Source organism: Nerophis lumbriciformis, linkage group LG12, assembly GCF_033978685.3.
Source record: "Nerophis lumbriciformis linkage group LG12, RoL_Nlum_v2.1, whole genome shotgun sequence".
Taxonomy (NCBI): domain Eukaryota; kingdom Metazoa; phylum Chordata; class Actinopteri; order Syngnathiformes; family Syngnathidae; genus Nerophis; species Nerophis lumbriciformis.
The window spans coordinates 38,353,695-38,378,685 of record NC_084559.2 but is presented as its reverse complement, the minus strand read 5'-3'; positions in this window follow the sequence as shown (position 1 = coordinate 38,378,685).

Below are 24,991 nucleotides of genomic sequence, written 5' to 3'. Positions count from 1 at the left end.
ATACATTTTTATTGCTTTTTTCGCATTATCTCAGGATTTTAAGAACATTACTGTCATTTTGAGTAAAAAAATGCTTTTTGTGTTTGCAAGCCTTAAGAAAGCATATGTTTCGAGGAAAACTCCCAAGGATCCATTATTTCAAACATTATTAGCCATTTTGCATGAGTGGTTTAGGAGTGATGATTAAAAATTTGTCATATTGAGTGTGACAGTTTACTTTCATAAAGAGTAAAACCTAATTTTTGCTTAAGGATATAATATTACTGGCATTTTTAGACATTTTGCATTGTTTGTTTAGGAATTATGTTGGAATAAATTTTTATTGCTTTTTTCGCACTATCTCAGAATTTTAAGAACATTACTGTCATATTGAGTAAAAAAAAAATTTTTGTGTGTTTGCAAGCCTTAAGAAAGCATATGTTTCAAGGAAAACTCCCAAGGATCCATTATTTCAAACATTATTAGCCATTTTGCATGAGTAGTTTAGGAGTTATGATTTAAAAACTGTCATATTGAGTGTGACGTTTACTTTCATAAAGAGTAAAACCTAATTTTTGTTTTTGCAAACTTTACTAAAACAACTGATTCTAGTAAAACTTACATGGATTCAATAATACAGGCATTTTTACACATTTTGCATGTTTGGTTTAGAAATTATGATTGAATATTTTTTTTTGCTTTTTTGGCATTATCTCAGGAATTGAAAACATCACTGTCATATTGAGTAAAAAAAATACTTTTTGTGTTTGCAAGCCTTAAGAAAGCATATGTTTCGAGGAAAACTCCCAAGGATCCATTATTTCAAACATTTTTAGCCATTTTGCATGAGTAGTTTAGGAGTTATGATTAAAAACATTGTCATATTGAGTGTGACAGTTTACTTTCATAAAGAGTAAAACCAAATTTTTGTTTTTGCAAACCTTACTAAAACAACTGATTCTAGTAAAACTCACATGGATTTAATATTACAGGCATTTTTAGACATTTTGCAATGTTGGTTTAGGAATTATGTTGGAATACATTTTTATTGCTTTTTTCGCATTATCTCAGAATTTTAAGAACATTACTGTCATATTGAGTAAAAACTACTTTTTGTGTTTGCAAGCCTTAAAAAAAAGCATATGTTTCTAGTAAAACTCACAAGAATGCATTATTTCAGGCAATATTAGCTCATTTTTAAGTGTAGTTTAGGAGTTATGTTTAATTTACTGTCATATTGAGTGTACATTGGGCAGCACGGTGGAAGAGGGGTTAGTGCGTCTGCCTCACAATACGAAGGACCTGAGTAGTCCTTGGTTTAATCCCAGGCTCGGGATCTTTCTGTGTGGAGTTTGCATGTTCTCCCCGTGACTGCGTGGGTTCCCTCCGGGTACTCCGGCTTCCTCCCACCTCCAAAGACATGCACCTGGGGATAGGTTGATTGGCAACACCAAATTGGCGTGTGAATGTGAGTGTGAATGTTGTCTGTCTATCTGTGTTGGCCCTGCGATGAGGTGGCGACTTGTCCAGGGTGTACACCGCCTTCCGCCTGATTGTAGCTGAGATAGGCTCCAGCGCCCCCCCCCCCGCGACCCCAAAGGGAATAAGCGGTAGAAAAATGGATGGATGGATGAGGGTACATTGTCATGGTGAAAAAAAACAACCTAATCTTGGTTTTGGAGTTATGTTTATATAACCTCCTTTCTGAGCCGCCACCTTATCGTGGTAGAGGAGTTTGCGGGGCCCACTGATCCTAGGAGCTATGCTGTCTGTGGGCTTCTATGCCCCCTCGTAGGCTCTCCCAAGACAAATAGGTCCTAGGTGAGGGATCAGACAAAGAGCAGCTCAAAAACCTTTATGAAAAGCACAAATCGAGGTCCTAGATTTTTCCTCGCCCGGACGCGGGTCACCGTGGCTCCCCTGTGGAGCCAGGCCCAGAGGTGGGGCACGATGGCGATCGCCTGTTGGCTGGCTCAGCTCAATGAAGCAACGTGGTTCCCTCCTCCAATGGGCTCACCACTCATGGGCTGGGTTATAGAGGTCGGGTGCAGTGTGAGCTGAGCGGCAGCCGAAGGCAGGGCACTTGGCGGTCCGATCATCGGCTACATAAGCTAGCTCTTCTGACGTGAAATGTCACCTCGCTGGGAGGGAAGGAGCCTGAGCTGGTGTGCGAGGTGGAGAAGTTCCGGCTAGATATAGTTGGACTCACTTCGATGCACAGGAACCTGTTCTCTCGAGAGGGGCTGGACTCTCTTCCACTATGGCGTTGCAAGCAATGAGAGGCTGGGGTGGCAATTCTTGTTGTCCCCCCGGCTCAAAAATAAGAGTATGGGGTATCGGACTGTCTGATTGTGGCGGGTCGCTCCCTGTATGATCAGTGTAGGGCAGCCTTGGTCCGCCAAGGCTGCCCTTTGTCACCGATTCTGTTGTTAACTTTTATGGACAGAATTGCAGTCATGGCGTTGAGGCGATCAGGTTTGGTGGTTGCAGGATTAGGTCTCTGCTTTTTGCAGTTGATGTGGTCCTGATGGCTTCAACTCGCCAGGATCTCCAGCTCTCATTGGATGGCCGAGTATGAAGCGACTTGGATGAGAATCAGCACCTCCAAGTCCGAGTCCATGGTTCTTGCCCGGTAAAGGGTGGGGTGCCATTTCCAGGTTGAGGAGGCGATGGCACATACTAGATGGCCCCAAGTGGAGGAGTTCAAGTACCTAGGAGTCTTGTTCACGAGTGAGGGAAGAGTGGATCATGAGATCCACAGGCGGATCGGCGCGGCGTCTTCAGTAATGAGGACGCTATATCGATCCATTGTGGTGAAGAAGGAGCTGAGCCAGAATTAAAAGCTCTAAATTTACCGGTCGATCTACATTCCCATCCTGCACCCATGGTCATGGTTATGACCGAAATGACAAGATCAAAGACAAGAGTTTCCTCCGCCGGGTGGCGGGTCTCTCCCTTAGAGATAGGATAAGAAGCTCTGTCATCCGGGAGGAACTCAGAGTAAAGCGCTGCTCCTCCACATTGAGAGGAGCCAGATGAGGTGGTTCGGGCATCTGCTCAGGATGCCACCCGAACGCCTCCCGAGGGAGGTGTTTAGGGCAAGTCCGACCGGCAGGAGGCCACGGGGAAGACCCAGGACACATTGGGAAGATTATGTCTCCCGGCTGGCCTGGGAACGCCTCAGGATCCCCCGAGAAGAGCTGGAAGAAGTGCCTGGGGAGAGGGAAGTCTGGGCTTCTCTGTTTAGGCTGCTGCCCCCGCAACCCGACCTCGGTTAAGCGGAAGAAAATGGATGGATTTAGTAACGACAACAAAAAATGCCCATCCATCCATTTTCTACCGCTTATTCCCTTTTGGGGTGGCAGGGGGCGCTGGAGCCTATCTCAGCTACAATCGGGCGGAAGGCGGGGTACACAAGTCGCTTCCTCATCGCAAAAAATGATTCTAGTAAAACTCACATGGATACAATTTTACAGGTATTTTTAGACATAATGCATGTTTGGTTTTGGAATTATGTTTATATAACTTTCATATGTATTATGACAGTTATACTGTCATCTTGAGTAAAACTAACTTGTGTCTTTACAAACATTACAAACTATGTTTTTCCAGTAAAACTCACAAAAATATTTTTTTTCCAGGCATTATTAGACATTTTTCATCTGTGGTTTAGGAAATATGTTTAAATAACTGTCATATTGAATGTGGCAGTTATACTGTTATGTGTAAAACCAAATTTTTGTATTTGCAAACCTTACAAAAACAACTAATTCTAGTAAAACTCACATAGATTCAATATTACAGGCATTTTTAGACATTTCACGTTTGAATACCTTTTTATTGCTTTTTTCGTTAGGGCAAGTCCGATCGGCAGGAGGCCACGGGGAAGACCCAGGACACATTGGGAAGACTATGTCTCAGGCTGGCCTGGGAACGCCTCGGGATCCCCCGAGAAGAGCTGGACAAAGTGGCTGGGGCTTCTCTGCTTAGGCTGCTGCCCCCGCAACCCGACCTCGGATAAGCGGAAGAAAATGGATGGATTTAGTATGACAGTTATACTGTCATATTGAGTAAAAAAACTATTTTTCATAGATTCAATATTACAGGCATCTTTAGATGGATTGCATGTTTGGTTTTGGAGATATGTTTATACAACTTTCATTTTTAGTATGACAGTTATACTGTCATATTGAGTAAAAAAACAACAACTTGTGTCTGCAAACCTTAAAAAAGATTATTATTCTAGTAAAACTAACAAAGATACATTTTTCCAAGCATTATTAGCATTTGTTGTTTTGGAGTTATAATGCTTGCGTTGAGAGGCGACGGGCTCGGGTGGCAATTCTTGTTGCCCCCCGGCTCAAAGCCTGCACGTTGGAGTTCAACCCAGTGGACCAGTGGGTAGCTTTCCTCCGCCTTCGGGTGGGGGGACGGGTCCTGACTGTTGTTTGGCCTTACGCGCCAAACGGCAGCTCAGAGTACCCACCCTTTTTGGATTCACTCGAGGGAGTACTGGAAAGTGCTCCACCGGGTGATTCCCTCGTTCTACTGGGGGCCTTCAACGCTCATCTTGGCAACAACAGTGAAACCTGGAGAGGCGTGATTGGGAAGATTGGCCGCCCGGATCTGAACCCGAGTGGTGTTTTGTTATTGGACTTTTCTGCTCGTCACAGATTGTCAATAACAAACACCAAGTTCAAACATAAGGGTGTCCATATGTGCACTTGGCACCAGGACACCCTAGGCCGCAGTTCCATGATCGATTTTGTAGTTGTGTCATCGGATTTGCGGTCTCATGTTTTGGACACTCGGGTGAAGAGAGGGGCGGAGCTTTCTACCAATCACCACCTGGTGGTGAGTTGGCTGCGATGGTGGGGGAGCAGGCCCGGCCCTAACCAATCTGACGCCCTAGGCAAGATTTTAGGTGGCGCCCCCCCCCACATCGGCAGTGAAGTGTATATACTCACAAGAACCCGAATAGCTTTGTCTTTGACCTTTTTTTTTACTTACAACTATACCTAATATATAAAGGGGTGGAAAAGTGACTATTACCTGCAGGGCAAACATTAGCTAACCAGAAGGCGATAACAATGTAAACAAAAAACACCTGCTTGAGAGAGATCTAATACAAACATTTATATGCATGTACAACACTTAGAACTTTTAGCATATCAGTATGTGGAATTAAACTATGGAATGGATTAAGTAAAAAAGTTAAAAAATGTACTGATATGATCCAGTTTAAGAGGTTGTTCAAAATAATAGTGCTTACAGAGTACAAAGAAGAAGAATCATGAGAAATACTTTCAACCTTATTGAAAATAAGATATTCTTCATCTCAGTATGTTAATAATGACTGAATTAATTAATTAATTACATAGTACAAAACTGTTGTATACTAACTCATAGATGTTATTTTATTATATAAAAAGGTCAGTAAATGATTCTTTATATTTGTAAACGCTTTGAAGTGGGAAAGAGGTAGGATTAAATAAGCTTTGCTTCTTCCTACTCCTTTTCGGGCATGATGTAAAATAAAATGATATGAAATTGTGTGATGTATTATGATGTAAGTGTGTTCATGTTCGAAATAAACTAAAGAAAGAAAGAAATGTCCCTGAGGAATGTAAAGTGGGAGTACTGTAATTACCTAACGTTACATTATTATTTTCCATAACAATTTAGCCCCCTCCACAATATTAACCCAACGTTAAAACAGAACTAGCTATTTATTGATTAGCAATTGCCGAATCATGTAACATTAGCTTAATGCTAAAAAGCCAGGTTACTATCACGTTCTGTAACAGACAAATAATTTCATTTAGGCTAACCTTACCTACCTGCTACCTCTGTCTTTTCTCGTTTCTCCTCCTCTTCTTTTCTCTTTTTTCTTCCCTGGGCACATGACAGTTTTGGCATCTTGTGTTGATTTTTTGATGTGGGGACGTCCAAAAAGAGTCACGATACGGGAAGGGAGGGGGCGCACCGGGGGGGCGTAATGTTGTATCAAATAATATTTCTATTAAATAGGCTTTACTTTGCATTTTAATTAACGTGGGATTATTTTTTGTATTTAGAAATAATAGTACCAACTTTTTTTTTTTTCTCCCAACATTTGTGGCATTGGCGTGGCGCCCCGTGATGGACGGCGCCCTTAGCATTTGCCTATACGGCATATGCCACGGGCCGGCCCTGTGGGGGAGGATGCCTGACAGACCTGGCAGGCCCAAACGCATTGTGAGGGTTTGCTGGGAATGCCTCCGGAAGAACTTTGAACATGTCACGAGGGAGGCGCTGGACATTGAGTCTGAGTGGACCATGTTCCGTGCCTCTCTTGTCGAGCCGGCTGATTGGAGCTGTGGCCGCAAGGAGTTTGGTGCCTGTCGTGGCGGTAATCCTAGAACCCGCTGGTGGACACCAGCAGTGAGGGATGCCGTCAAGCTGAAGAAAGAGCCTATTGGGTCCTTTTGGCTCATGGGACTCCAGAGGCAGCCGACAGGCCAAGCGAAGTGCGGCTTCAGCGGTCGCAGAGGCAAAAACTCGGACATGGGAGGAGTTTGGAGAAGCCATGGAAAACGACTTCCAGACGGCTTCGAAGCGATTCTGGACCACCAGCCGCCGGCTCAAGGGGGGGCAGCAGTGCACTGTAACACCGTGTATGGTGAGGATGGTGCGCTGCTGACCTCTACTGCAGCTGTTATTGATCGGTGGAGGGAATACTTCGAAGACCTCCTTAATCCCACCAACATGTCTTCCTATGAGGAAGCAGTGCCTGGGGAATCTGTGGTGGGCTCTCCTATTTCTGGGGCTGAGGATGCCAAGGTAGTTAAAAAGCTCCTCAATGGCAGCGCCCTGGGGGTGGATGAGATCCGTCCGGAGTTCCTTAAGGCTCTGGATGCTGTGGGGCTGTCTTGGTTGACAAGACTCTGCAACATCGCGTGGACATCGGGGGCGGTACTTCTGGATTGGGAGACCGGGGTGGTGGTTCCTCTCTTTAAGAAGGGGAACCAGAGGGTGTGTTTCAACTATCGTGAGATCACACTCCTCAGTCTTCCCGGTAAGGTCTATTCATGTGTACTGGAGAAGAGGCTACGCCGGATAGTCGAACCTCGGATTCAGGAGGAACAGTGTGGTTTACGTCCTGGTCGTGGAACTGCGGACCAGCTTTATACTCTCGGCAGGGTCCTTGAGGGTGCATGTGAGTTTGCCCAACCAGTCTACATGTGCTTTATGGACTTGGAGAAGGCATTCGACCATTTACCCCTGGAAGTCCTGTGGGGAGTGCTTAGAGAGTATGGGGTAACGGACTGTCTTATTGTGGCGGTTCGCTCCGTTTGCAAGAGTCAGAGCTTGGTCCGGCAATGCGGACCTGTTTCCAGTGAGGGTTGGACTCCGCCAAGGCTGCCCTTTGTCACCGATTCTGTTCATAACCTTTATGGACAGAATTTCTAGGCGCAGTCAGGGCGTTGAGGGGATCCGGTTTGGTGTCTGCAGGATTAGGTCTCTGCTATTTGCAGATGATGTGGTCCTGATGGCTTCATCTGGCCAAGATATTCAGCCCTCACTGGATCGGTTCGCAGACGAGTGTGAAGTGACTGGGATGTGAATCAGCACCTCCAAGTCCGAGTCCATGGTTCTCGCGCGGAAAAGGGTGGAGTGCCATCTCCGGGTTGGGGAGGAGATCTTGCCCCAAGTGGAGGAGTTCAAGGACCTCAGAGTCTTGTTCACAAGTGAGGCAAGAGTGGATCGTGAGATCGACAGGCGGAACGGTGCGGCGTCTTCAGTAATGCGGACGCTGTATTGATCCGTTTTGGTGAAGAAGGAGCTGAGCCGGAAGGCAAAGCTCTCGATTTACCGGTCGATCTATGTTCCCATCCTCACCTATGGTCATGAGTTTTGTGTCATGGCCGAAAGGACAAAATCACGGGTACAAGCGGCCGAAATGAGTTTCCTCCACCGGGTGGCGGGGCTCTCCCTTAGAGATAGGGTGAGAAGCTCTGTCATCCGGGAGGAGCTCAAAGTAAAGCCATTGCTCCTCCATTTCGAGAGGAGCCAGATGAGGTGGTTCGGGCATCTGGTCAGGATGCCACCCGAACGCCTCCCTAGGGAGGTGTTTCGGGCACGTCCGACCGGTAGGAGGCCCAGGAAGACCCAGGAAACGGGAAGCTTATCTCTCCCGGCTGGCCTGGGAACGCCCCAGGATCCCCCGGGAGGAGCTGGACGAAGTGGCTGGGGAGAGGAAAGTCTGGGCTTCCCTGCTTAGGCTGCAGCCCCCGCGACCCGACCTCGGATAAGCGGAAGAAAATGGATGGCTGGATGGATGGAGTTATGTTTAAATAACTGTCATAAAGAGTAAAACCTCATTTTTGTATTTGTAAACCTTACCAAAACAACTGATTTTAGTAAAACTCACACACATTCAATATTACAGGCATTTTTAGATATTTTGCTTATTTGGTGTAGGAATTATGATGGAATACATTGTTTTTGCTTATTTCGCATTATCTCAGGATTTTAAGAACTTTACTGTCATATTGACGAAAACAAATACTTTTTGTGTTTGCAAGCCTTAAAAAAGCATATGTTTCGAGTAAAACTCACAAGAATGCCTTATTTCAGGCATTATTAGCCATTTTTTATGTGTAGTTTAGGCATACTTGCCAAGCCTCCTTGATTTTCCAGGAGACTCCCGTAATTCAGCGCCTCTCCCGAAAACCTCCCGGGACAAATTTTCTCCCGAAAATCTCCCGAAATTCAGGCTGATCTGAGTGAGGACAGCCTGTATTCACGTCTGCTTTCCCACGATATAAACAGCATGCCTGCCCAATCACGTTATAACTGTAGAATGATCGAGGGCGAGTTTTTGGTTTCTTATGTGGGTTTATTGTTAGGTAGTTTCATTCACGTCCTCCCAGCGTGGTAACAACACAAAACAACAGCAGTCACAGTTTCGTCTACCGTAAAGCAGTTTGTCTGCCGTAAACAGCAATGTTGTGACACTCTTTAAACAGGGCAATACTGCCATCTGCTGTACATGCATATGTGACAATAACATCCAGGGCTTTTAGAGAGTGCAGTGCACAACTGCGCACACAACAAGGAGACGAAGCAGAAGAACGCGGAAGATACAGCCATGGCGACGCCGACGACGAGTAAGATGAAGAAACACGCTTATAAGTTCCAAGCCGCAGCTGCGATTGGACCTGGATAGCCTCCGGGAAGAAGTAGTGGAATACCAAGTGCTTGGCAGTGAAGATCTTCCTCAGGAAGCAAAGATTGACCGGTTTTTGGCCATGCTCGGGAGGGATGGAAAATTCCAGACTCTCGTGCATTTGATGAAAGCACTTTTGTGCGTGCCACACAGCAATGCATCATCAGAGAGGGTGTTCAGCATGGTTATAAAAATAGTGACAGAGAATAGAACAAGGATGGACAATTCAACCCTTAACTCAACAATGAGTAGATGAGTGTTATGTGTGTGTATATGTGTAAATAAATGAAAACTGAAATTCAAGTATTTATTTTATATATATATATATATATATATATATATATATATATATATATATATATATATATATATATATATATACATATATATATATGTCTTATATCTCCTGATGATTGAGGGAACCCCTCATGAAACAGGCTTGTAGAGATGAAGTAGTCTTGTGATTTTTTTCCCCACACATACATATATATATATATATATATATATATATATATATATATATATATATATATATATATATATATATATATATATATATATAGCTAGAATTCACTGAAAGTCAAGTTTTTTTATATATGTGTGTATATATATATATATATATATATATATATATATATATATATATATATATATATATATATATATATATATATATATGAAATACTTGACTTAGTGAATTCTAGCTCTAAATATACTCCTCCCCTCTTAACCACGCCCCCACCCCACCCCCGACCATGCCTTCCCCAACCCCACCTCCTGAAATCGGAGGTCTCAATGTTGGCAAGTATGAGTTTAGGAGTTATGTTTAAATAACTGTCATAGTGAGTGTGGCAGTTACACTGTCATATTGAGTAAAAAAAAACTAACTTGTGTTTTTGCAAACCTCACAAAAGAAAACGTTTCTAATAAAAATCACAAAGATACATTTCTTCACGCATTATTAGACATTTTTCATGTGTGGTTTAGGAGTTATGTTTAAATAACTGTCATATTGAGTGTGGCAGTTATACTGTCATTATGTGTAAAACCTAATTTTGTATTTGCAAACCTTATAAAAACAACTGATTCTAGTAAAACATAGATTCAATTTTACAGGCATTTTTAGACATTTTACATGTTTGGTTTAGGAGTTGTGTTTGAATACATTTTTTATTGCTATTTTCGTTAGGGCAAGGCCGACCGGCAGGAGGCCACGGGGAAGACCCAGGACACATTGGGAAGACTATCATTCAAGTACCTTGGGGTGTGGGTGGACAATAAGCTGGACTGGACTGTTAACACAGACCACTTGTACAGGAAAGGACAGAGCTGTACTTCCTGAGGCGGCTGTCCTTTGTCCCACACGCCATTAGACTGTACAACTCTTCTCTGGGGGGGAGGGGGGCTACTAGGATGACAGGGGATGCAAATCAATAAGAGTGCAATATTTTTTCAAAACATGTTCACTACTGCCTAGTTTCTCTTGTTATATTCTTATTTTACTGTTATATTTTTATTCTCATTGTTGCTTTTTATTTTTATTCTATTGTAATATGTTTCTATTTTGTTTCAATTTATACCCCCATTATTTACTTTTCACTTTTTACAATTTTGTACACTACTGCTGGAATTTAAATTTTCCTGAGGAAACTCTCCTGAAGGAATCAATAAAGTACTATCTATGTATCTATCTATTTATGTCTCCTGGCTGGCCTGTAAATGCCTCGGGATCCCCCGAGAAGAGCTGGACAAAGTGGCTGGGGAGAGGAAAGTCTGGGCTTCTCTGCTTAGGCTGCTGCCCCCGCAACCTGACCTCTGAAAAGCAGGAAGAAAATGGATGGATTTAGTATGACAGTTATACTGTCATATTAAGTAAAAAACTAAATTGGGTCTTTGCAAACATTACAAAATATATTTTTTCTAGTAAAACTCACAAAGATACATAACTCAAGGCATTATTAGCCATTTTGCATGTGTGGTTTAGGACTTATGTTTAAATAATCGTCAGATTGAGTGTGACAGTATACCCATATTTTGTAATTGCAAACCTTATGAAAACAAATGATTCTACTAAAACTCACATGGATACAATATTACAGGCATTTTTAGACATAATGCATGTTTGCTAATCATGGGAATTAGCGAAGATGGAGGAGAAACTTACGACATTGCGGAGAACCTCGTCAGAGCCTTTCTGCAGGAGCAACTCGGCATCCCGGAGGAAAAAGTTAAGAGGATCCAGATGGAACGAGCACACAGGATTGGCAGACGCAAGGAGGATGCTAAACCAAGACCTATGCTTGTAAACTTTACTAACTCCAAATGCAAAGACAAAATGCTTGCTCTCTCTAGAAGACTGAAAGGCACTAAATTCTTCATGACCAGTCAATATCCGATCGAGGTGGTGGAGAAACGACGTAAGTTAATTCCAATTATGAAGTCCTTTAGGCTGAAAGGACAACAAGCTCGTCTTGTTGTGGATAACCTGTACGTTAACGGTGAGCTGTACAGAAACATGTGAGGAACAATAACAATGTCGCGCAGTGATGACATCATCGCAACATCACCATGGCGACGACTTGACGGATATAAATTGACATTTTGTTTTTGGTGCTTTATAGTTTATTCTGGGACTGGACAATGTAGTTAGATGTTGGGAAACGGTCAGCGAATAATATATTTTAGGGGTTATGTGTTTGTTTGTCTCGTGTGCTGTGGTGTGAATGGTGTGTTTGTGGGTTTAGTAGAGGGGATATTGGTTTCCTTGGAAATAGCAAGTGATGCTGCAGTTTTTAGTTACAAGATTTTCATGTCTATTAAATGTATGGTATTAAGAGAATCAATCAAATATATTATGAATTTACTCAGGTCATATGGTTTATAGGAATGATAATGAAGTTGGAATAATTAGTTATAATTGCAATGGTCTTGCAGACAACAGAAAAAGAAAACTTATATTTATGTGGCTGAATGAAAAAGAACAAGATATTTTTTGTCTTCAAGAAACTCATTCAACAAAATTAGATGAAGAAAAATGGAGAAAAGAATGGGATGGTCCGATTTTCTTTTCACATGGTCACAGAAATTCAAAAGGTGTTATGATTTTGATTAAAAAAGCTTTTAATTTTCAATTTAACTCTATGGAAAAAGACCCACAAGGACGCTGGTTAATATTAAATATGATTATTCAAGGTCAAAAGATGTGTGTTTTGAATCTGTATGGGCCAAATGTTGATGAACCTTCCTTTTTTGAAGAAATAAGTGACATGTTGCAAGAACAACAAGGGGAAATTATTGCTGTGGGGGACTTCAATGTTGCTTTGGATACGGTTCTGGACCGAAAAGGGAATTTTTCAATGAATTATCATCCTCAATCTTTACAAAAAATTCAAAATGTTATGGATGCATTTGATTTAATTGATATCTGGAGATTCAAAAATCCTAGGTTAGTACGGTATACATGGAGAAGACAAAACCAGGCAAGTCGTATTGACTATTTTTTGATATCATTTTCATTGCTAAATAAAGTGACTGCAATATCAATCGATGATAAATTACGTTCTGATCATAATTGTATAGGATTAAATATTGCAATTGAAGAAAATACACGTGGGCCCGGATATTGGAAGTTTAATCAAATGCTTTTACAGGATGAAGAATTTATTGAAAAAACAAAGCAATTTATTACTGACTTTTTTAAAAATAATGTAGGATCATCAAATCCCCAAATAGTCTGGGAAGCCTTCAAATGTTGTTTTAGGGGATATGCCATTTCGTATTCTTCATGGAAAAAAAAACAACTTAAAATGGCAGAACAGGAATTAAAGAAAGAAATTGAGGATTTACAAAAAAACATTGATAGTAATGATAATCCAACTAGTGAGCAACTGAATTCCTTTACAGCCAAACAAAAGGAGTTAGCAGATTTAGTTGAACAACAATTATTGAAAAGTTATGACTGCAACAGAGCAATCTGGATGAAAAAAGGTGAGAAGTGTTCAAAATTCTTTTTAAATATCCAAATAAAAAATCGTTCTAAAAAGAACATTTCCAAGTTTATTAAAACAAATGGAAAGGTATTGGACACACACACTACATTGTTGAAAGAAATGGAAAATTACTTTAAAAATATTTTTTCTAATCCGGTAATTCCTCCAGAAATTACACATTTTTTTCCAGAAAATTATGAAAGAAAATTGAATTCAGAAGAAAGCCATTCATGTGAAGGCCTCATTAGAGAGGAAGAACTTGTGGAAACTGTTAAATCCTTTCATCCAGGGAAAACCCCAGGATTAGATGGAATACCTATTGAGGTTTATCAAGTTTTTTTATGAAGAGCTTAAGAAACCATTGCTTTCTAGTTTTAATTACTCGTATAAAACAGGTTTTTTGTCTAATACTCAAACAGAAGGTCTTATTTCTTTACTATTGAAACAGGAAATAAATGGTCAGTACAAAGACCCAGTTTATCTAAAAAATTGGAGGCCAATAACACTTCAGTGTTACGATGCTAAGATACTGGCAAAATGTTTGGCTACACGACTTAAGTCTGTTTTGTCAAATATTATTCACCAAGATCAATCAGGTTTCCTACAAGGAAGAAACATAGGAAACAATATTAGACAGTTATTAGAAATGATAGAAAATTATAATATGGAAAATAAAAGAGGATTAATTTTTGTAGCTGACCTGGAGAAGGCATTTGACAAAATTAGCGTAGATTTTATTTGTAAAAGCTTAGTTTTTTTCAATTTTGGCAACTCCTTATTACACTGGATCAAGACGCTATATAATAAAACTAACTGTAGAATTATTAACAATGGATACATCTCTGGGACAATACCGCTATTAAGAGGTCTAAAACAAGGGTGCCCCTTGTCTCCATACTTATTTATTATTGCTATGGAAATATTGGCGATTAAAGTTAGATTAAATGAAAATATTGACGGGCTCATTAATAATAATATTGAAAGTAAAATAACAATGTATGCAGACGATACAAGCTTCTTTATCAGCCCCAATCCCCATTGTTTGCGGAACCTTCTTGATCTTTTGGATATATTTTCACAGCAATCTGGCCTTCAGCTTAATTATGATGAATGTAAAATGTTAAGGATCGGAAAACTAAAGGGAACGTCCTTTCGAATGGAATGCAAAGTGCCTGTTTTGTGGACAGATGGTCCAGTTAATATACTTGGTGTTGTTGTCCCAGAGAATCTGGAAGACCTAGGCTCAATAAATTATGATAATCGACTAAGAAAGCTGGACAAAATTATGCAATTATGGAAAGGGAAATCCTTAACCTTGTATGGTAAAATATCTATTGTCAACTCGTTAATTGTTCCTCAATTTATTTATTTGTTTTTGTCATTACCAGCTCCATCACAAAACTTTTTTAAGATTTGTGAGCGGAGGGTCTTCGATTTTGTCTGGGACGGCAAACCAGAAAAGATTAAAAGAAAGGTTTTGTACAATGAGTATGAATATGGGGGCCTGAAACTTCTCAACCTTGAAGCTATGTGTCTGTCTTTAAAAGCATCAATTGTTCCAAAGATGTATTTCAACACTGAGTGGTACACAAGTGTCCTGTTGGACAAAAAACATGTATTTTATCAAAAGAAATTGTATCCTTTTTTACAAGTGATCCCCTCCCATTTTTCTTATGTAGAGAGTCTGCTGGGAAACATGGCGGGGTTCATAAAGGAAACAATCCACTCATGGTGGTGTTTTCAATTTTATGTGCCAGAAAAAAGAGACGATATTTTGCAGCAGATAATATGGATGAACTCTAATATTGTAATAGATGGAAAGCCTTTCTTTTGGAAAAATATGTTTGAAAGAGGAATCATTTTTGTCAATGATATTATAAATGAGAATGGTAAGATTATGAAGTATGAAGAATTTATAACTATGTATGGTGATGCTTGCTCAAGCTTTTCATTTAATCAACTAACTGGAGTCATTGGGAAAAGATGGAAACAAATAATTAATTATGGAACTACTAAATTATTAGTTTGTAAACCTCTAATAAGAAATTCGAGTTGGCAAAAAGGAACTAAAATAAATAGAAAAATATATAAGTTTTATTTAATAAAGAAATCTTTGAAGGCTGCCCCATACAACACATTTGGAAAATGGGAGGACTTTTTTGACTGCCCGTTGCCGTGGGATGCCATATTCAAACTAATCTATAAAACTACTATTGATGTGCAAAATCGTTATTTTCAAATTAAAATTATTTATAACTTCTTACCCACGGGGAAAATGTTAAAATTATGGAATATGACAGAGTCAGATGACTGCCGATTTTGTTGTCAGGAGTCTGAATCCACCCTGCATTTGTTTTGGTATTGTCATATTGTGTCTTCTTTTTGGGTGGAAGTTGAAAAAATGTGTTTAAGGATTGGTTTGTTTATGAAGCTTGATGTGGTTTCTATTATTTTGAGAGAGTTCATTGACAATCATGATTTAATCAATTTAATTATAGTACTCGGTAAAAGGTTTATTTTTAAGGCCAAAAACAGATATTCACTTAGTATTACTTTCTTTAAAACATTTATTCAGTATTTTTTAACTTTAGAAAGTTACATGGTTGAAAACGATAATGATGCCAAAAAACATAAAAAAAGATGGGAAGTCCTCAAAGGCTTATGTTGAAAGTGTAATTATTTATAGATTATATGCTATCTGTTGTTGTATTCCCTAACTTTTAGTGACCTGAACATAAGCTGGACTGTAAATACTTTTTTTGTTTTTGTTTTTAAAATGTAATTTTGTTTATAGATTATATGCAATCTGTTGTGTTCCAAAATTTTCTGGTTTTTTTTTTTGTTTGTTTGTTTGTTTGTTTGTTTTCTCAGTGTACATGAATGAAGGTGTGTGTTGCTGGACCCGACTTGGACATTATCTGGACTGGACCTGGTTTTAAAAAAAAAACAACAACCTTTAAACAAAGCTAACTTTCATTTACAGCCAGGTCTGGTGAAGATAAGGTCCTTTCTTTCTTTTTTTATTTATTTATTTTATTTTTATTTTTTTATAGATAGGATAAATAAATATTTTCTTGGATAAAGAGGAAAGTAAACAATATAAAAATAATTACATAAGGGAGAAAAGGGAAAGAAAAAATAGTAATTAAATGAAAATGTTAGTGGACCAGCAGCACAAACAATCAAGTGTGCTTCAGGGACTGTGTTGTGTCCCTTGCAGAAGTGTTGTCCATGTTGTGGAAACCAGAATATTGTTGGCTGAAAGAAACAACCCCTTTTGTGTGAGTGGGTGTGTGTGAGTGTGAATAGGGGAGGGAGGGTTTTTTTTTCTGGGTTGATGCACTAGTTGAAAGTGTATCGTGTGTTTTTTTCTATGTTGATTTAATAAAAAAAAAAAAAAATAATTAAAAAAAAAAAAAAAAAAAAAAAAAATTAAAAAATTAAAAATAAAAATAAAAAGTCCGACGGGCAGGAGGCCGCGGGGAAGACCCAGGACACATTGGGAAGACTATGTCTCCCGGCTGGGCTGTCGAACGCCTCGGGATCCCCCGAGAAGAGCTGGACGAAGTGGTTGGGGATAGGGAAGTCCGGGCTTCTCTGCTTAGGCTGCTGCCCCTGCAACCGGACCTCGGATAAGCGGAAGGAAATGGATGGATTTAGTATGACAGTTATACTGTCATATTAAGTAAAAAAAACTAACTTACAAAATATATTTTTTCTAGTGAAACTCACAAAGATACATATCTACAGGCATTATTAGCCATTTTGCATGTGTGGTTTAGGAGTTATGTTTAAATAACTGTCATATTGAATGTGGCAGTAATACTGTCATCATGACCTAATTTTTGTAATTGTAAACCTTACCAAAATACCTGATTCTGGTAAAACTCAAAGATTCAATATTACAGGCATTTTAAAGACAGATTACATGTTTGGTTTTGGGGTTATGTTTATACAACTTTCATATTTAGTATAACAGTTATACTATCATATTGAGTACAAAAAACAAACTTGTGTCTTTGCAAACCATACAAAAGATCATTGTTTTAGTTAATCTAACAAAGATACATTTCGCCAAGCATTATTGGTCATTTTGCATTTGTTGTTTAGGAGTTATGTTTAAATAACTGTCATAGTGAGTAAAACCTAATTTTTGTATTTGCAAAAACCTTACAAAAACAACTGATTCTAGTAAAACTCACATGGATGCAATATTGCAGGCATTTTTAGACATGATGCATGTTTGATTTTGGAGTTGTGTTTATATAACTTTCATATTTAGTATTACAGTAATACTGTCATATTGAGTAATAAAAACTAACTTGTGTCTTTACAAACCTTACAAAATATTTTTTTTCCTGCAAAACTCACAAAGAGACATTTCTCCAGGCATTATTAGCCATTTGGCATGTGTGGTTTAGGAGTTATGTTTAAATAACTGTCAGATTGAGTGTGACAGTATACTGTGAGTAAAACCCATATTTTGTATTTGCAAACCTTACAAAAACAACTGATTCTAGTAAAATTCACATGGATACACAATTACAGGCATTTTTAGAGATAATGCATGTTTGGTTTTGGAGTTATGTTTATATAACTTTCATATTTAGTATGACAGTAACACTGTCATATTGAGTAAAAAAAACTAACTTGTGTCGGTACAAACATTACGAAATATTTTTTTTCCAGTAAAACTCAGAAAGACATTTCTCCAGGCATTAATAGCCATTGTGCATGTGTGGTTTAGGAGTTATGTTTAAATAGATGTCAAATTGAATGTGGCAGTTATACTGTCATTATGAGTGAAACCTAATTTTTATAATTGTAAACCTTACCAAAATACCTGATTCTGGTAAAACTCACAGATTCAATATTACATGAATTTTTAGACGGATTGCATGTTTGGTTTTGGAGTTTTGATTATACAACTTTCATATTTAGTATGACAGTTATACTGTCATATTGAGTAAAAAAAAACAACTAACTTGCATCTTTGCAAACCTTACAAAAGATCATCATTCTGGTAAAGACTTAGACTTTCTTTTTATTGTCATTCAAATTTGAACTTTACAGCATAGATAACACAATTTCGTTACATAAGCTCATGGTAGTGCAGGATAAAAAAGCAATAAGGTGCATATATAAATAAATAAATATATACATATATATATAAAATATATACATATACATATAAAATAAATAAATATACTTAAATATATATAAATAAAAAGATTACTGTGCAGATAAATATATTGCACTTGTTCCACATGCGCCCACGTTTATGGGTGTATGTTATTGTTTTTTGTTTATTCCAGCTAGTTAATCCATTTTGAGGGGAGTTGAGGGGATAATTTAATTATAATGCGTTCAAGAGTCTTACGGCCTGAGGGAAGAAGCTGGAGGTTCTGCTTCGGAGGCTGCGGAACCTCTTTCTAGAGTCCAGCAGTGAAAACAGTCGTTGGTGGGGGTGGGAGGAGTCTTTGCAAATTTTCTGAGCCCTGGTCAGGCAGCGCTTTTTGCGATCTCCTGGATAAGAGGAAGAGGATTCCTGAAGATCTTTTCCGCCGTCCTCACCACTCTCTGGGGAGACTTCCAGTCTGAGGCACTGCAGGCTCCAGTCCAGACAGAGATGCTGTTGGTCAGCAGGCTCTCTATAACAAAGATACAGTTCTCCAAGCATTATTAGCTATTTGCATTTGTTGTTTAGGATTTATGTTTAAATAACGGTCATAGTGAGTAAAACCTAAATTTTGTATTTGCAAACCTTACAAAAACAATTGTAATACTCACATGGATACAATATCACAGGCATTTTTAGACATAATGCATGTTTGGTTTTGGAGTTGTGTTTATATAACTTTCATATTTAGTATTACAGTAATACTGTCATATTGAGTAAAAAAAACAACTAACTTGTGTCTTTACAAACCTTACAAAATATTTTTCCCAGTAAAACTCAAAGATACATTTCTACAGGCATTATTAGCCATTTTACATGTGCGGTTTAGGATTTATGTTTAAATAACTGTCATATCTAGTGTGACAGTAAAGTCATAGTGAGTAAAACAAACTAACTTGTGTCTTTGCAATGCTTACAAAAGAAAATGTTACTAGTAAAACTCACAAAAGATACATTTCTTCATGCATTATTAGAAAATGTTCATGTGTAGTTTAGGAGTTATGTTTTAATAACTGTCAAATTGAGTGTGGCAGTTATACTGTCATTAAGTGTTAAACCTAATTTTTGTATTTGCAAACCTTACAAAAACAACTGATTCTAGTAAAACTCAGATTCAATATTGCAGGCATTTTAGACATTTCACATGGTTGGTTTAGGAGTTGTGTTTGAATACATTTTAATTGCTTTTTTCGTTAGGGCAAGTCCGACCGGCAGGAGGCCACGGGGAAGCCCCAGGACACATTGGGAAGACTATGTCAGCCGGCTGGCCTGGGAACGCTTCGGGATCCCCCGAGAAGAGCTGGACGAAGTGGCTGGGGAGAGGGAAGTCTGGGCTTCTCTGCTTAAGCTGCTGCCCCCGCAATCCGACCTCGGATAAGCGGAAGAAAATGGATACATTTAGTATGACAGTTATACTATTATATTGAGTAAAAAAAACTAACTTGTGTCTTTAAAAAACCTTACAAATGATATGTTTTCTAGTAAAACTCACAAAGATACATCTCCAGGCATTATAAGCCATTTTGCATGTTGTTTAGGGGTTATGTCTAAATAACTGCCATATTGAATGTGGCAGTTATACTGTCATTATGAGTAAAACCTAATTTTTGTAATTGTAAACCTTACCAAAATACCTGATTCTGGTAAAACTCACATAGATTCAATATTACAGGCATTTTTAGACATAATGCATGTTTGGTTTTAGAGTTATGTTTATATAACTTTCATATTTAGTATGACAGTAAAACTGTCATATTGAGTAAAAAAACTAACTTGTGTCTTTGCAATCCTTACAAAAGATCATTATTCTAGTAAAACTCACAAAGATACATTCCTCCAGGCATTATTAGCCACTTTGCATGTGTGGTTTAGGAGATATGTTTTAAACAACTGTCATATTTAGGTGGCAGTTATACGTCTATGCGTAAAACCTAATTTTTGTATTTGCAAATCTTTCAAAAACAACTGATTACAGTAATTGTCACATAGTTTTAATATTACAGGTATTTTTTAGACATTTTGCATTGTTGGTTTAGGAATTATGTTGCAATACATTTTTATTGCTTTTTTTGCATTATCTCAGGATTGTAAAAATATTAGTCGAATTGAGTAAAAAAACTACTGATTGGGTGTGGCAGTTATACTGTCATTATGTGTAAAACCTAATTGTTGTATTTGCAAACCTTACAAAAACAACTGATTGTAGTAAAACTCACATGGATAAAATATTACAGGCATTTTTAGACAAAATACATCTTTGGTTTATGAATCGTGTTCGATTGCTCCTGCTCACAGAACCACACAGCCAGCGCACAACACACGAGCCACAAGCCCACAGCCCAAGGCAGTTAAATACCCCTGCAAATCCACAAGGCACGACACTTACTTTGGAGTCAGAGTTTCCTCTGCCCCTGCGTATTGTGGGATTCTGGGTTTTTTTTTCGGTAGCCTGCGGGTCTGCTGGGTAGTCTTGGGGATTCTTTCTCAACTTGCGCGCGTTCACCCGGTCCTCCTTGTCAAGCCTGACGATCCTCCTGGTCGCTCCTTTTTTAAATGTGTGCAGCGCTAATGCTCCACAGGTGCGTCTGATTTCAGGTGTCGTTCGATTGGGCACTTTGGTTGTCAGGGGCAACAAGCTAAAAGGGGCAACGTCTTAAAATGCCAGCAAAGTCCACAAGGAATAAACTTATGCAATTAAAAATACAGTCAAAGTCCTCAAAGTGTAAAAACATGCAATCAAATTGTAAAATGTAAAAACATGCAATTAAAATCTACAACAATAAAAACACTCAGACATGCATGACAATGAAACAAAAAAAATAAAATCCCCTACCTGTGTCCCATCACATCCCCCCCCATACATTATCGTTGTCAGTCCCTGCAACGGGGGGAACTCTCGTCTGCATAGCGGGCAGGCAACTGTCGGTCAAAGCCTTTTTTAGCTCTTCAAAGGACGTCTGACACTCTGGTGTCCACACTATTTTGTGGGCCTGTGCCTTCTTGACATTTATTTAGGGGACGGGCTATTTTAGCAAACCCAGCCACAAAACGTTGGTAATAGCCTGCCAATCCAAGAAACGCTCTCACTTCCTTGACAGTGGTCGGAGCGGCCCAGTCCTGTACTGCCTTAATTTTACCTGGGTCCGGTCTCACTCAGGCCCGGCCCTAACCAATCTGGCGCCCTAGGCAAGATTTTAGGTGGCGCCCCCCCACATCGGCAGTGAAGTGTATATACTCACAAGAACCTGAATAGCTTTGTCTTTGACCTTTTTTTTTTTTTACTTACAACTATACCTAATATATAAGGGGGTGGAAAAGTGACTATTACCTGCAGGGCAAACATTAGCTAACCAGAAGGCAATAACAATGTAAACAAAAAACACCTGCTTGGGAGAGATCTAATACAAACATTTATATGCACGTACAACACTTAGAACTTTTAGCATATCAGTATGTGGAATTAAATTATGGAATGGATTAAGTAAAAAAGTTAAAAATTGTACTGATATGATCCAGTTTAAGAGGTTGTTCAAAATAATAGTGCTTACAGAGTACAAAGAAGAAGAATTATGAGAAATACTTTCAACCTTATTGAAAATAAGATATTCTTCATCTCAGTATGTTAATAATGACTGAATTAATTAATTAATTACATAGTACAAAACTGTTGTATACTAACTCATAGATGTTATTTTATTATATAAAAAGGTCAGTAAATGATTCTATATATTTGTAAACGCTTTGAAGTAGGAAAGAGGTAGGATTAAATAAGCTTTGCTTCTTCCTACTCCTTTTCGGGCATGATGTAAAATGAAATGATATGAAATTGTGTGATGTATTATGATGTAAGTGTGTTCATGTTCGAAATAAACTAAAGAAAGAAAGAAATGTCCCTGAGGAATGTAAAGTGGGAGTACTGTAATTACCTAACGTTACATTATTATTTTCCATAACAATTTAGCCCCCTCCACAATATTAACCCGACGTTAAAACACAACTATTAGCAATTGCCGAATCATGTAACATTAGCTTAATGCTAAAAAGCCAGGTTACTATCACATTCTGTAACAGACAAATAATTTCATGTAGGCTAACGTTACCTACCTGCTACCTCTGTCTTTGCTCGTTTCTCCTCCTCTTCTTTTCTCCTTTTTCTTCCCTGGGCACCTGACAGTTTTGGCATGTTGTGTTGATTTTTTGATGTGGGGACGTCCAAAAAGAGTCACTATACGGGAAGGGAGGGGGCGCACCGTGCGGGGGAGGAGGGGGGGGGGGGGGGGGGGGGGGGGGGGCCGTAATGTTGTAACAAATAATATTTCTATTAAATAGGCTTTACTTTGCATTTTAATTAACGTGGGATTATTTTTTGTATTTAGAAATAAAAGTACCAACTTATTTATTTATTTATTTTTTTCTCCCAACATTTGTGGCACTGGCGTGGCGCCCCCTGATGGACGGCGCCCTTAGCATTTGCCTATACGGCCTATGCCACGGGCCGGCCCTGGTCTCACTCCATCCCTATCCACCACGTGTCCCAAGAATTTCACCTCACGCTGAAAGAGCTTGCACTTAGAGGGCTTGAGTTTAAGTCCATGTCGCTGCAACCGTTCAAACACCTGGTCCAGGTGCTGTAGATGGGCAGTGAAATCAACAGAAAAAATTATTATGTCATCAAGATAAACCAACAATGATTCCGCTATTTGACCATTCAAACAATGATGTATAAGCCGTTGGAAAGTGGCAGGTGCATTGCATAGACCAAATGGCATGCGTTCAAACTCGAACAGTCCGAGGGGAGTTGTAAATGCAGTCTTTTCACGATCGTCCGGGTGCACCTCCACTTGCCAATACCCACTAGCGAGGTCTAAGGTCGAAAACCATTCAGATTTGCTCAGACCAGTTAGGGTCTCTTCGATTCAGGGGAACGGAAAGGCGTCTTTATGTGTAACTGAGTTTAACCTCCGGTAGTCTACACAAAAGCGCCAACTCCCATCCTTTTTGCGGACTAACACTATAGGCGCTGCCCAGGGACTGCAGCTTTCCTTTACCACTCTCTGTTCAAGCATACCTGAAAGCATGCAGTGTCTTCACTTCCTTATGCAACAGAGGCGGGATGGGTCGGTATCTCTCCCTGGTAGGGGCTGAATCTCCAGTCAGTATCCTGTGTTGCACAAGACTGGTCCTTCCAAAGTCCTCATGTTGTGCAAACACCTTCTCCCACTTCGCCAGCAGGGCGCATAGCTGCACCTGTTGCTGCTCAGACAGATCCGGTTTATCACTCAAATCCCTAACATCTGGGGACAGTTCTGGATTGGTTTGGGCTGTGGCATCAATGAGTGACACTTCTACCACACCCTCCTCTACTAGAGATAAACACAGATCCTCAGCTCCATGCACATCACTATTATCAACACAGAACAGCTGCCCTAGCTTCTCAAATCGTTTTAAGGAAATACTGTAGGAATGGGGGTTATAAACACGGAGGGGCAGCCTACCTCTGTTCACCACGACCAGTGATTTTGCCACGCCAACTGCACCGGCAGTTGGCGTGGCAGGGCGCAGTAGTTAGCCCCGCACCAACATCTCCTTTGGGGGATATGTAATACTAGTCTTCGAGGCCAATCTCACGTGGCCTAGCAAGCCATCTTCAGCAGCAACAGCTTCTATACGGGAACATGTAGCAAAAGCTTCCCTCCACACCTTTTGCTTTTGAAGATGCCGAAGAATAGAGGTCTTAGGACATTTAAAAACGGCATCCCAACAACCCACGATTAGATTCATACCTATTATGAAGGGGTGTGTACAGTTTTGATCCGCAACAATTACTACTCCTCTTTCGGGAACTTTAACACCCTCTACCTCAAAATCAAGAACCGCATAGCCGATATAGGGGATTTCCAGGCCATTAGCTGCTCTTAGACGAAAAAGGGTAGGGGTCCTTTCGAGCTTAGCTTCGGTAAAGTGAGCATTAAATAGGCTTTCGGACATTAGCGTCACTTGGGAACCGGTGTCTAAAAGTCCTGGCAGAATAGTGCCTCCAGCATCTACTTGTATTGTGGGGCATTGACCTACAAATGTTTCTGGAGCCCTGGATGATGTTGGCGTGGTGGCCAGCCCTGCAACTCGGATCTCAGCAGCAGGGACATTTAGTTTAAATCCGGTGCATGTGTAGTTGCAGTGCTGAATTTTTAGACATAATGCATGTTTGGTTTTGGAGTTATGTTTATATAACTTGTGTTTATAGTATGACAGTTATACTGTTATATTGAGTAAAAAAAACTAATTTGTGTCTTTGCAAACCTTACAAAATATTGTTTCCCAGTAAAACTCACAAAGATACATTTCTACAGACATTATTAGCCATTTTGTATGTGTGGTTTAGGAGTTATGTTTAAATAACTGAAATTGAGTGTGACAGTATACTGTCAAAGTGAGTAAAAAAAAACTAACTTGTGTCCTTGCAAACCTTACAAAAGAAAATGTTACTAGTAAAACTCACAAAGATACATTTCTTCATGCATTATTAGAAAATGGTCATGTGTAGTTTAGGAGTTATGTTTAAATAACTGTCATTTTGAGTGTGGTAGTATAACTGCCACACATATTGAGTTATAAAGTTAAGTGTAAAACCTA